Source organism: Fundulus heteroclitus, chromosome 6 (assembly GCF_011125445.2).
Source record: "Fundulus heteroclitus isolate FHET01 chromosome 6, MU-UCD_Fhet_4.1, whole genome shotgun sequence".
Lineage (NCBI taxonomy): Eukaryota > Metazoa > Chordata > Actinopteri > Cyprinodontiformes > Fundulidae > Fundulus > Fundulus heteroclitus.
Window position 1 is genome coordinate 748,916 of NC_046366.1, and position 13,550 is coordinate 762,465.

The following is a 13,550-nucleotide window of genomic DNA, read 5'->3' on the forward strand; positions in this document are numbered from 1 at the left end:
TTTAATGACATCCGTATAAAACAGACTGTGGAAGAACCACCATGCTGGTTCTATTGGAACCTCAGTGCAGCATTTTGATACTGTCGATCACTCCATTCTGTTAAGACCGCTGGAAAACTGGGTCGGCCTCTGGTACAGCTCTCAAATGGTTTAAATCCTACTTAAAGGAGAGGGACTTTTTTGTATCAGAGGTAACTTTACATCAGAGATGACAAAAATTACATGTGGGGTTCCCAAGGGTCCATTCTGGGTCCCCTCCTTTTCAATATCTACATGCTCCCTCTTGCTCAGATAATAAAAAAAACAAACATCAGCTACCATAACTATGCAGACGACACACACTCTACATCACCATGTCACCAGGTGACTATGGACCAGTTCAAGCACTGAGTAAATGCTAGAAGAAATCAATGTCTGGATGTGACCAAAATTGTCTTCAGTTAATAAAACAAACACAAGAATAACATTTGGACCAATAGAGAGAGATCAAAAGTTAGCACACAGCTCCTCGCTTCCAAACTAAAAACCACTCATCAGGCCCGAAATCGGGAGTGTGAGGGACTCAGACCTGAACCTCCAAAATCAGCGAAAGACAATTACAAGGTCGGCGTTCTAGTCACCTGAAGAACAGTTTCGCGATTAAGAACTAATGTCTCAGCGGGATCTGGAAAACGAATCCATGCGTTTATTTTTAGTCGAATAGATTACTGCCGCAACGGTGTTTTTCACAGGTCTGCCTAAAAAGTGGATCAGACAGGCTGCATCTGATCCAGAACGCTGCTGCCCGCGCCTCACTAAGACTAAGAAAAGTAGAGCACATCACCCAGTTCTAAAGTCCGTAAACTGGCCCCTTATCTCAGAGAATAGACTTTAAAATACTTCTGGTAGTCTATAAATCCCTAAATGGCTTAGCACCTAAATACATTGACAGACTTGTTATCAGTATATCACCAGCCAACCACTCAGTTCTTTCTGGCTCCAGCCTCTCTGCATACCTAGAACCAGACTAAACAAGGAGAAGCAGCATTAGTTCCTATGCTCTACTTATCTGGAACAAACTTCCAGAAAATTGTAAAAGTGCGGAAAAGCCGGAGTTCCTTTAAAAATCAAGATTAAAAACACATTTGTTTAAGATTGCCTTCAACTGTTCTAGTTAACTGAATCACCATTTTTTTTTTCTATGTACATTTATTCCTACTTGCTTTTCTGTTTTATTTTGCTATATTTTAATCATGTAAAGCACTTTGCATGTCTTTGTACTGAATTGTGCTATATAAATAAATTTGCCTTGCCTGCTTAGAGGCCAAAGAACGCCAGCCTCACCTACAACCAGCTCTTTGTCTGTTAGGTTCGCGCAGCAGCACCGAACATGTTACCACCTGCACACAGTATGATGACCAAAACACAATTTGTAATCCACATATATTAAATTGTGGAAATCAGTTAATAACTGTTTGAACAATTGAATTATGATCTAGAGACAGGAAGATGCATTCACAGAATGGAAACCTGCGCAGTAACATGGGATTGCTCAATCCCAGGGGAGTCCAAGATAGCTGTGGCCTCACCGGCTTCGCTATCAAGCGCCACCAAGAATTACATAAAAAATAACAAAAAAAGTCTGCGATTTTCAAGAGAATATTTAAAAAAATGAGGAAATTAGATTAAAAAAAAGACCCTTTTTATTAATGACTGAATGAATCACAATTTATATTATGTTATCATTATATATATTTTCTTTTTTTCCATGATGACAAATGAGGCTGGCCTCACTTGCCTCCCTTGACTGCACGTCACTGCCTAGTGGCAGAAGGTGCAAGTATCCGGTTTTGATCCCCACAGACTGCCACTGTAGGTCCCTGAGCAAGACCAGTAGCCGCGCTCCCCGGGCGCTGTGATAGCTGGCCACTGCTCCCTAAGGGATGGGTTAAATGCAGACGACATATTTCATTGGAATGCACAATTGCAATGTCACACTATATTCAGAATATTTAACTGTTACTAAATAATCTGACAAAATAATACTTTCAGTAAAGTTGCAATTTAATTTGTTTGAAATTATGTTTCTCCTCAACATGTAGATGTTAAAATAATTTTAAACCATCACAGTGTGCTATTTTTAACTGGAATGCATACTATTTTAGTTTTACACCAGAAATGAATTAAACATGCAACCAAACATTTTAAATGCCTTTTAAGCATTTAAATAAGACAGTTCTTGGTCAATAAATCATTTTACCAAACAGTACATTTTCATAAAAATAAGCTCACTGGGCCTTGTTTCAGAAAGAATGGCCGATTTTGGATTCAAACATAAAGTGCATTACAGTATTCAAGTCTAAAACTGACAAATGCATGAACGGCCATCTCTAAGTCAGTGCGATTTACACAAAATATAACTTTAGTCAGCAAACCCAGATGATAAAAGCTAGATTTGACTTCAGTGTTAATTTGTTTATATCAGGTAAACACATGGTCGAATATTACACAACCCATATTTCTAAGGTTTTTTAACTTAAAAGGCATAGCACTGATGTCTGTGGTAGCAATATCACAGACATCAGTGCTTTGATGATTTAAGAACAACATAATTTTTACCTAGTGACTGTTTAACAGCAGTTATGCAGTCTACAAAAGATAAACTGTGTTGGTCATACTGGTTTAAGAGACATTTAGATTTGTAAATCATCAGGATAACAGTGAAAAGACGCTTTGTGCGCAGACAGAACCTCCCCTGTTGGTTACATTTATAGGGAAAATAAAAGAGGACCAAGAATGGAACCTTGTCGTACTCCACAAAGATAAGGGGCACAAGAGGAGGATAGATTGTTAATCACAACAGAGAATGTTCTATCTTTCAGATAAAAAGTGAACCACTTCAGTGCAGTGCCACTAATAGCGACAAAGTGTTTCAAACGAGACAAGAGGATATAATGGTCCACCAAGTCAAAAACTACTAAGGTCCAATAAAACCAGGCTCACAGGGCACTTACTATCTACAGAGAGCAATATCATTATGTATTATCAGTAAGGCAGTCTCTGTACTGTGCCTCAATCTGAGACCAATTGATTTTTTTCAAATATAAGAAAATAATTATTCTAAGAATGTCTGTAGTTGTTTTAAAAAAAAATCTAACTTTTTTGAAAGAAAGGTAAGGTCAATTCGGTCTAAAATTAGATAGAATTGAAGAATCAAGGTAAGGCTTGAGGATGTTACATCTCTCATGCACAAGGCTTCTTCAGTTCTGATTATTGTGTTATAACAGACTTATAAATTAACACCAAGATGGATGGTGGAGAAGGAGACCAGTGAACTGTACCAGACTGGAGCAGGTGGATGATGACAGCTGGAGCTGGTGGACGCAGAGGAGCTGGAGCAGGCGGACGTGAGGGAGCAAAGGCTGGCGGACGTGAAGGAGCAGAAGCAGGGGGTATAGAGCTGGCTGAGGAGAGTTTAAGATGTTTGGTGGACAGGTGGGCTGAGAAGTCTAATTAGAGGTGGCAGATGGAAGTGATCTGGAGTGGAGTGATGACTCGAGGTAACTGGCTGTGTGTGAGGTGTAAAAGTCTGGAAAATGTCCAAAAGAAGCGAGCCAAAACTGTACCCTGACACACTGTTGTAAGCCTGTATAACAATACTACTCAAAATCAAAGAGCCAGCCACCTCAGTGAAAGGTGATCAAAGCAACTGTGATTTTCCAGCTATTAGACATTATAACCAACACAGCTTCCAACAAACTGAATAAGTGTTACATCTCTGCTGTTTTTGCAAAGTTTTTCATTCTTGTAAATTGTCTGTTAAGATTTTTCTGCACAAATACACACTTATGTTATGCATACTTTATGCATTACCCTACTCAGTTGCACATTCCTTACTCCACCATCATTTTTAATCACAGTAGAGTATTTTTTTCAGAGTTGTAAATTTGTTATCTCTGTACAGTATCTTTTTCTTATTTTTATGGATTTTACCTCTGTATCTGAGTATTTCCATTTGTGTTTCAATTTGTTGCTGGGACACCGGAAATTTCCCACTGTGGGACAATAAAGGATTTTCTACTCTATTCTACTCTATTTACTGAATTGCTCAGCCAGACATTACTGACTGAAAAGATATGTCAGATTTACGTTTTTTGCATATTGTTCAGGTGAGTATTGTTAAATTATCTTCTACACCTCCTTGGCTGCTTCACTGCACAGGCCTATAATCTTACTAAATTAACTTATAGAAATGACAAAGGAATTAGTAAAGATGGATTTGAAAATATCTGTTTGGTGAGGAACTATGATTGCAAAAATGCTAAAGAAAACAGGTGACTGTTTAGATGGTATAACCCTTTAAAACAATAGCTGTGTCTCAATTCGGGGCGGCTGCGTCCTTCGAAGGACGCGTTTTAAGGCCGGTGACGTCACAGCGATGCGCGGAGGCTGTCCCATTTGGCCAAAATTTTGAGGATGCTTAGAATGCAGCCTTCAAATGCGTCCTCCTTTTCCCCGAATTCTGAGGATGCATCGCTACCATCCTTAGTGGCCTCGCCTGCCATAAGATTTCCCGAGGTGCTTTGCTCGCTTTTTTTTTTTTAGTAGTTGAAGAAAAAAAGAAAGAAGGCGGATTTTCATCAAGACTGGAAAGCAGCAGCGGCGCTGGCAGTAGTGCTGAGTACAGCTTTAAATGTAAGTAGTTTGTTTTTTATTTTTTTAACTGAACATTATAAAATACATGACGGTAACGGAGCCACCGGAATTTGTAGGACCAGTTAAAGCTTAGAGCTAATCTGTTGATACGAGACGTTCATCAACATTAAAAGCCTTCATAAAAATCTCACAATTTTTGATTTTAACCTACATCTTATTGTAACTGCGCTGATAACTGTGTCCCTCACAAATTCGATCAATTTATTCTCATACAGTTTATTACAAATGATTAGAACTGTCAAAGCTTAATGCAGCTGAAGAAATAACATCAGTCCAGCTGTACTGGGCTGTCAATACTGCAAAAGTTTTGTTTGAATACTCAATAACGTATAGTTAATTTACAGTACAGTATAATAAGGTTTAAAGTATAATTCACTTGAAGAACAACACCGGCGTAATTATACAGAACAGTCATTTTGCCTGTTGACATAAGAGAAATATGCTTTACATGTTATTTTGTTCTAGGGAGCAGGGAGCATACAGAGGAGTTGATAAAACTCCGTGGGCAAAATGACCACCTCTTTACCAGGGCCAAAAATACTGCCACAGTCTGATGGAGGTAAGAGTTGAGACATAATTCCATATACATGTTGCATTTGTATGTAAAAGTCACACAAGTTCAAAGAAGTCCTGTTCAAACACCAACGTACAAATATAATCTTTTGATCACATCAAATGATGCCCAGATGTCACTTTTTTTAATCTTATAGTTGTGATAGTAGTGATCCTTGTGTGTTTATCTCTTCTCATTTCTCTTGTTTAGAACAATCCTGCAAAAAACGGGTCTGGAGGGTGAAGTTGAGCCACAACAGGCCAGAAAAAAGTGGGACAACTTGAAAAAAAAAAATACAAAGGATGTTCAGGTTTGGGTAATGTAATGAAATACACACACACACACACATATATATATATGGGGCCAAATATATATATATATAATATATATATATATATATATATACTGTATGTATATCTATATATATATATATAGATATATATATATATATATATACATACATATATAGATATATATATATATGAAACACTCCTTTTTTCTAGCTTCAAAGAAACACTACAGAAAATTGCATCTGTTGACACAAATTGTTTTCCTCTACTTAGGAATGCAAAGATCCAGGGACAGGCAGGGGTCAGTGGGAAGCCTGACTGAAGCCCGCTCCGCGCTGCCAGGGGCCCAGCAGACGACAGCGTAGAGGAAGGCTGAGGCCCACCACAGAGTAATAAAAAGGTCTTAAGCAGAGGCCTTCCACTCCAAAGGACCTTCAGCCTCCTCAGGAGGTGGAGGCGGCTCTTGCCCTTCTTGTATAGAGCATCGGTGTATAGTCCAGTAGTTATTGTGATGTGAACCCCAGGTTTTTGAAACTCTCCACAGTTTCTATGTCCTGCCCCTGGATGTTCACAGGTGAGTGAGGGTGGTGGGTCTTCCCCTGAAGTAGAATCACCATCTCCTTGGTTTTATTGGTTGTTAAACACAGATGGTCGTCTCACACCAGTCCACGAAGACCATGATGACCGACCGGTACTCCAGCTCGTTCCCCTCAGACACACAGCCCACAAAGGCAGAGTCATCAGAGAACTTTTGAAGGTGGCAGCTTGTAAGTAAAGTCCGGGTGTAGAGGGTGAAACGAAATGGAGACAGAACGGTGCCCTGGGGGGCCCCCGGTGCTGCAGAGTGCCACCTCTGACTGACAGCCGTGCAGCCGCACGTACTGAGGGCGGTCAGTGAGGTAGTCGATTGTCCAGTCAGCTAGATGTTTGTCCACTCAGCATCCTCCAGCTTCTCCCTCAGCAGCAATATATTTCTCTTTGTGGAATATTAGTCAGTGATGGCAATACATTTAGTCTATTGGTGATGTTGAAACAACTTTCAAAAATTCTTAAAAAGCCATTATTCATCCTAATATTACCAAAATACTTAAAGATTAAAATTCCTGTACAAAACAATTTGATTGCCCTAAGATTCCATGCTTTTTCAACAAAAAACTGTAAAATATAATTTTAAAAATATTGGCAGTACCAACCTAAATTCATAAATTTCTATAAAATTCATGGTTAACATAAAATTATCAAGATAACTCAGATTACCCTGTTTTATAGCACCAACAAAAATGGTGTGTGGTCCATGCCAGTGTGCAACCTCTACTTCCTGTTGACCGCAGCCATGCATACATCAACTTCTGATGACATTGCATAGCCTGGTTAATTAATTTCAACCAGTGGATGGAAATAATGGATGAAAATAATTAGCATTTTCTTTTTTGCAGCATTTTTCAAAGTCGCTCACAATTCACATGACAATTGGATAGAAACATAGCTAATAACTTAAGAAAACATACAATAAAAGAGAGAGAACCGCTACTTGTCAACTGCTAAGGGTAAAACTCTGTGTATATTCTGTATTATCTCTGAAAAAATATATATTGAGTTCAAATGTCAACTGCGAATTCATTCAATAATAATGTCTCTTTTTAATAATAATAAAAATGTATTTCCTAATGTGTACTAAGTTTAGCGTAGATTCAACATTTGGAACATGTACCAGCATATATTCTTGAAAATGTATAAAACTGAACGTATACATCTCATCCCATATTGGTAACTTGAGTTTTGCATAGACCATTATGAGATCTGGTTGAAATATGGTCATTTAAATTTTGTGCCAATCTTTGGACAAAACAGTTTTCCATGTATAGCGTTGACATTTTTTGAATATGTAAAACATTTTTTCATATTGCTCTTTTGCTGCATCTATAGATAGCATGACACTAGGCACTAAAGTAAAACTGTAGGAGGAGATGTCAAAATAGGATTTTCCCGACGTAACAAAATTAAACTCTAGTTAAGTGAAAGTCGGCATGACCTATATCACAAAATGCAGAATCGCCGAAGGAACATGGGTGATACAAAGTTTTTGAGTGTGTGGCTGTGTAGTTTGGGAGTCAAAAGTCAAAAACACATTGTCCTGTATAACAGTTATTGAGGGTCTGAATGTTTGTCTGAGGAGCTATTGTGGGTTGTTGTTTTTTTACTAGACAGCTATATCAGAATATGTCCAGCATTTTCTGTTCTTCTGACTTTTAGTTGAGAAGAAGAAGAATGAAAAAATATTGTAAAATCACAGCGTGGTTTCCTGCTCTAACATGGAGCAGGTGAACAGCCGTGCCTTGCACTGGTGACTGGGCAACCTGGCAACATTTAAATATACTACAGTGTGTTCCTTTCTCCCCAACTGCGTGTGGGAAAAGTATTTGCTGTCTATTAAGGTCACTACACACAAACTGTAGATCTATATTTGTGTGAATGGTGTGGTGTTGTGTGGGGGGGGGGGGGGGTGGGGGGGAGGGTTGCCGGGTGGGGGTTCAGACTTTGGATGACCAGCTGCTAATGTGGCATTCTGCAAAACACTGACCTGAGTGACAGCAAAGAACCAGCATGCGTTCCATTTTCCAGCTTAGCAAACAGGACCCCCTGAATTAAACTCTTTGTTTATTATGTACTGCACTCATTCAGAAGTCGCACAGACAGAGGAGTGAAGGTTTTTTATTAATTGGAAAAAATTATAGGCACAGCCGTTCTTGCTGCTTTTCCCAAAAATTATTACTTACTAAAGAGGGGGGGAAGCTCTGCCTTTTCAACTGTATATTAAAGGAAAAATAGAAAAGTAAAGAGGTTTGTAAAGATACTCTACAGGTTGTATCTCTACTAATTCTGTGGATAAGGCATATTTATCACTTCATGTTTTTAATACAGGAAGGATAAGGGATGCCCATAATTACCATGGCTATATACTTTTTCTATAGCATGACAAACAAACCCTGAAATAACTGCCTGTGACTATGGTAAGACAGAACATCTAGCATTATATGCAGGTAATATAGTGTGTTTTAAGTCTAATTTCCATAGATTTATTCCTTCTCTTCAAGAACTGATAATATTTCATTCCATTCTACTACTTGATAAAAGGTGAATTGAAAACTTACTAAAGAGAATTTCTCGTTTTTAAATCTTTAAAAAACATAAAAACAAAAATGCATAAAAGATAAAAGAATGAATAAAAGATATAAATCTGGACTAAAAAGCTAGAGTATTAGTAAGTATCAAAAGCCTTCCTGAATGAAAGTGTCTTTAGAAAGACCCAGTTAATGATTGAGCAGGGATGCAGAGGAAGCTAATTCCCGTGTTTGTGCTCCATGGGCAGAGTTGGGTATAGGAACAACTAACATGTACACTGTTATATTTACTCAAGTAGCTTTAAGAAAATATTGTAATAGTTGAAAGTAATTTTAATGTGAAAGACTTTCATTCTTACTTGAGGAAATTTATGCAAAGAAAAACATACCTTTTATTCTGTAAACATCGGGCTCTGTGCCGCTCATTACCTTTACTTTTGTGTTTTAAGAATACAATTATCTTTCATAGTGGAAAGATTGCTCAACTTCTTGTCACCTGACTTTGTGTGACCAATCAAGTGAAGCCACACAGTCACATTACCACACACACAAACTCTCTGTGGGTAGAAGGCACGGAGGTCATTGCCAAAGCCTGTGGATATTTCAGCTCACAAGAACTCAGCATCAAACTTGAGAAAACACATTGCAGTAAGTATGACATATATCTTTGATTAGTTCATAAATATCTTTACAGTTACAATGCTATAGATAACTTAATGACGGTAATTGACTATTGGATGTTACATTGTGTAAAACTATAAAAATATTGTTTGAAATTAGTAGGTGCACACCCTTGCAGCATTTGCTAATTTACACTAAATTGCTACTGTAGCTGTGCCCAAATTCAGAGGGTACATCCTTCAAAGGACCCCATCTATGTGGCGCACATAGATGGGGTCCCCTTTAAGGGATTTTGAGACCGTGAAGGCTGGAAGTGAGCAGCTGTGAATTTGAACGGGCTCTAGCCTTCGCCAGCTTTTCCTGCCCTTACTGTAGCATAAATGATGTTGCCTAGCAACCATAAAATCAGTAAAATGTCTTTAGTATCATCCTTTATTGTATGTAGTTAGAACAAACACATTGTACAAACATTCTGATTTCTTATGTCATCATCAGTTAGTCTTTACACAGTATAGGTAGTATAGGACAATTGAATACTATATTCTTAAGCCATAAGACATAAAGAACTTCATATTAAAGTTAGAAGAAAACATCTATAAGTAAACATTATTAAGATGAAGATGAGTTATCCTAATTTTTACTAACCACAAAGATGTCAAAATCAAACAGGGCCGTGCTTCAGCATATCTTTGTTTTAATAATTTTCAAAGAAGAAAAGGCAGTTCTTTTAGAAAAGTTAGCGGTAATATTCAAGATTTAGCCTTTGTGCATTAAACATTTGACAAGAAAGATCAGGTTGTTGATCATGAAATATAACTTTGTATCAACAATATGAATAAATCAATTTATATTTTGACAAACTAATGTAATTACTCATGATTCATTTGTTGATCCACACCAACAACCTGATAAAGTATACCCAGCTGATAGATTCCAACAAAAAATGAAAATCATCGTCCTCTGATGACCCTCAGATGAGTGTGAAAATCACTGATATCTTCTCTCCATGAAAAGTAACAACCAACGATTGATAAGCTTGTTTTAAGTTTTTGGTCTGTGAAGCTATCCAACCATTTTCTGTAGTTGAGGCACCATTCTTCAAGACATTGATAGAATCTCTTCATCCCCAATGTACTCTGATGACCAAGAAAACATTATCCTGCAGAATACAGGAACCAGCACAGAACATGAAGAGCATAATTAATAAAAAGTTGAGTGCTGTTGTTGTGCCATTACACGCTGTTTTAAGTTATTTAATGTTTAATAACTCTTGGTCTGTTAGGTATTGTCTGGTGAATATCAGCCCAAACAGCTGGTATTAGAACCATAGTTGAAAGGAATGATTTCAGCACTGACATTCTTTTAACAGCAAACTCTGCACACATATAGAATAAAGGAGTGACAACAGAAATCAAATGAACATCCAGAGAACATCACTATATAATGCTGTTTATCTGAATTAATACTATATTTAAATCAACATATCCTCTCTACTTGGCTAGTTAAACTTAACTAAACTACTAAGAACAAAGTAAGATTAAAGAAACTAAGGAACTATGTACACACAAAAGTAAAAAAGGACAAATAAAATAGTTGAAAACCATTATGCGAATGATTCAGTGGCATCTGCTATTACCCTCTAGCATAGAGAAGGGGAGTTTTCCTCTCCACTGTCGCTTCATGCATGCTCAGTATGAGGGATTGCTGCAAAACCATCAACAATGCAGACAACTGTGCACTGTGGCTCTACACTCTTTCAGGAGGGCAATATCTGTTTCATGTTTATTTATTGTATTTAATGGTGGCAGTTTTATTTTACTTGATCTTTTTAGCACATTTATCCCAAAGAACAATTCCCTTATAGGAACAATAAAGTATAATCTGAATCCTGCTTGTCAAGACTCGATACGATCTATTGGGTTTCCTTAGACAGGAAACTTTTTGATGGATCTGTCTGTATGACTTGATTGAACTTGACTTTGTAAATGGCCTTGTGTGTGACATGTGTTTTGAATTGGCGCTATATAAATAAAATTTAATTGAATTATATGGTTGTTGTCCTCTTTTTCATACTGTGCTAATTGCAAATATATTTATTACCAGGTTGTGTGCTCCCAGTGGGTGAGGGAGGTTCCACTCAAGCCCTGGATTATTCTACACCTGGCAAAGTGGAGTCTACAGATAGCACCTGTATGCCTGCTGTAACTGAATCATGCTCACATGTTGTTACTGGATTTAAGGATTGAGGACGGTCAAACTAGCATCTGCACATGACATTGGCCTTACTCCTCTAAAGTTGTCAAAATCTTCTGCACAGCTAAAACTTTTAACCCGTCTGTGAAATGTGTGTTGTTGTTTTTTTGGCATCTTTTCTATCTTAACATTTATCAGGGTTTGCACATAACATAACTTCCTTACCTCCTTAAAAGAGATATTGATCTATTTTTGCAAATTATGTTTTTCTCTGGTATCTAATTTGCAGTGTTTATCTGTATACACAGTCTTTTGTTGTTGGCACCTTCTTTTGACAGTTAATGACACTTTCGCAGTGGCATTGCACTGCACAGGAATTGTAATAAAGACTTTAAAACAAGATGTGGGCAGACATTGCATAACTAAATGTCATGGTCGAATTAAAGTAGTTGGAATATTGTTTCATATATACCCATTGAACTAAAATATTAGCTTTGGCTCTCATGAGACCATTTTAATTGTGTCATTATTTCTCCTTGCCTCAAGTAAATAGGAATAGTAAACATTAATGACTCTGTTGTTAAAGTGTTTGACAGTATAATAGCTGTTAATGGTATCTTTGCAACTAGTCTTACATGTTCCACTTTACTTGAGTACTTAAAATGGCCTCATGACCAATCACATATGACAGTGTAATGTAATGTTAACACGTACAACTAAATAGCTTTAGTTGAGAGGTTTCTAATTGGATATGTTATGACATATTTATGATGGGTTATGATTTCTTGGTTTATGTCAAGTTGTCATAGCAAAGACATTTTAAACACTGAACTTTTTAATAAAAGTGTCATAATTTACCTCACACGGGGCATTTCTTTCTTTTTTTTTCTTTCTTTTTTTTCAAGGGAGTGGTGGCTTAGTGGGTAGGGCATTACGCTTGTGTCCCGGAGGTTCCGGGAGTTCTGGGTTCAAGTCCCACAGACTGCCACTCTGGGTACCTGAGCAAGACCATTTACCCCAGATTGCTCCCAGGGTGCCACACAGTGGCAGCACACTGCTCCCCAAGGGGATGGGTACATTCAAATTTAATTGGATTGTATGTTGCAATGACAATAAAGATTATTATTATTATTATTAGTAGTAGTAGTAGTAGTAATAATAATAACAACAATAATAATAATAATAATAATAATAATAATAATAATAATAATAATAATAATAATAATAATAATAATAATAATAATAAACTGTTGCCCAATATACTAACCAAACCTCCAGAATCAAACCTGGAAAAACTGTCTCAGGAAAGTCTAAATACGAAAACTAGATCAGAATTGTATAACCGGAGTGTAATAGGCAAAACCAAATCTTTAGAATAAAGACGCAAAGTGTGAAAGACAGATTTAGGATTGGACCAGCTTGTCGACTGAACACAGTTATTTGTATCAAAGTCCACACCCAATAGCAGACTTATACTGTTAAAAATATTTAATGTATATAAACAATATTCCTGAAATGTGTACAAATTGTGTAATGCAAAACGACCTTATTTTACGGTGTCTGGTAGAGTACTAAGAAAAGAAGATTCTGGGATGCAATTAAACAAACATTAGAAAATATTATTTACAAAGCTTTTCAGATGAATCCTGTTTGTGTATTTGTATATGTATAATTTGGTTATGTTGTGCTAAGATGCAACAAAGTGTCAAGAGCCAGACAGACAGGGAACCTGACATTCAAAGCCAAATACGTTACGTTTGAAAGGTTTTATTTATGAAGAGATTTGGAATAATCAGAGATCCTCTGCAGCAACAAGCAGGACACCAGTCAGAGTTAAGAGATGGCTTGGTCACTGCAGAGAACACAGGCAGGATGGTTGAAGTGAGGTTCAAGTCCGGGAGGCAGGCTAGGGTCCTACAGGTTAGGCTTCTATTTGTTAAGCACATCCTAAGTCTTGGGCCAGAAATAAAAAGGCAGCATAAATGTCTGACACAGACAAGGCAGCAAAATTCGATGAGACGTGGTTGTGGTCAGAATGTGGTAACAGGTATGAAGAACGGTGGACATCTATTAGCT

The 13,550-nt window shown here is 37.3% G+C and overlaps 2 long non-coding RNA genes across 3 annotated transcripts; both read left to right on the forward strand.

Annotated features, from left to right (window-relative positions):
- The first annotated feature begins 4,372 nt into the window (after positions 1-4,372).
- On the forward strand, positions 4,373-5,840 carry LOC118563325. 2 transcript variants are annotated; one of them, XR_004931143.1, is made up of 4 exons: positions 4,373-4,674; positions 5,161-5,254; positions 5,459-5,558; positions 5,812-5,840. It is a non-coding gene; the product is annotated as an uncharacterized LOC118563325 (long non-coding RNA). The 2 variants fall into 2 exon arrangements; XR_004931142.1 differs by having other exon boundaries at positions 5,161-5,558.
- Positions 5,841-9,221: 3,381 nt separating this feature from the next.
- Positions 9,222-11,874, forward strand: LOC110366663. The gene is made up of 2 exons (XR_002426867.2): positions 9,222-9,308; positions 11,385-11,874. It is a non-coding gene; the product is annotated as an uncharacterized LOC110366663 (long non-coding RNA).
- The last annotated feature ends 1,676 nt before the right edge of the window (positions 11,875-13,550 follow it).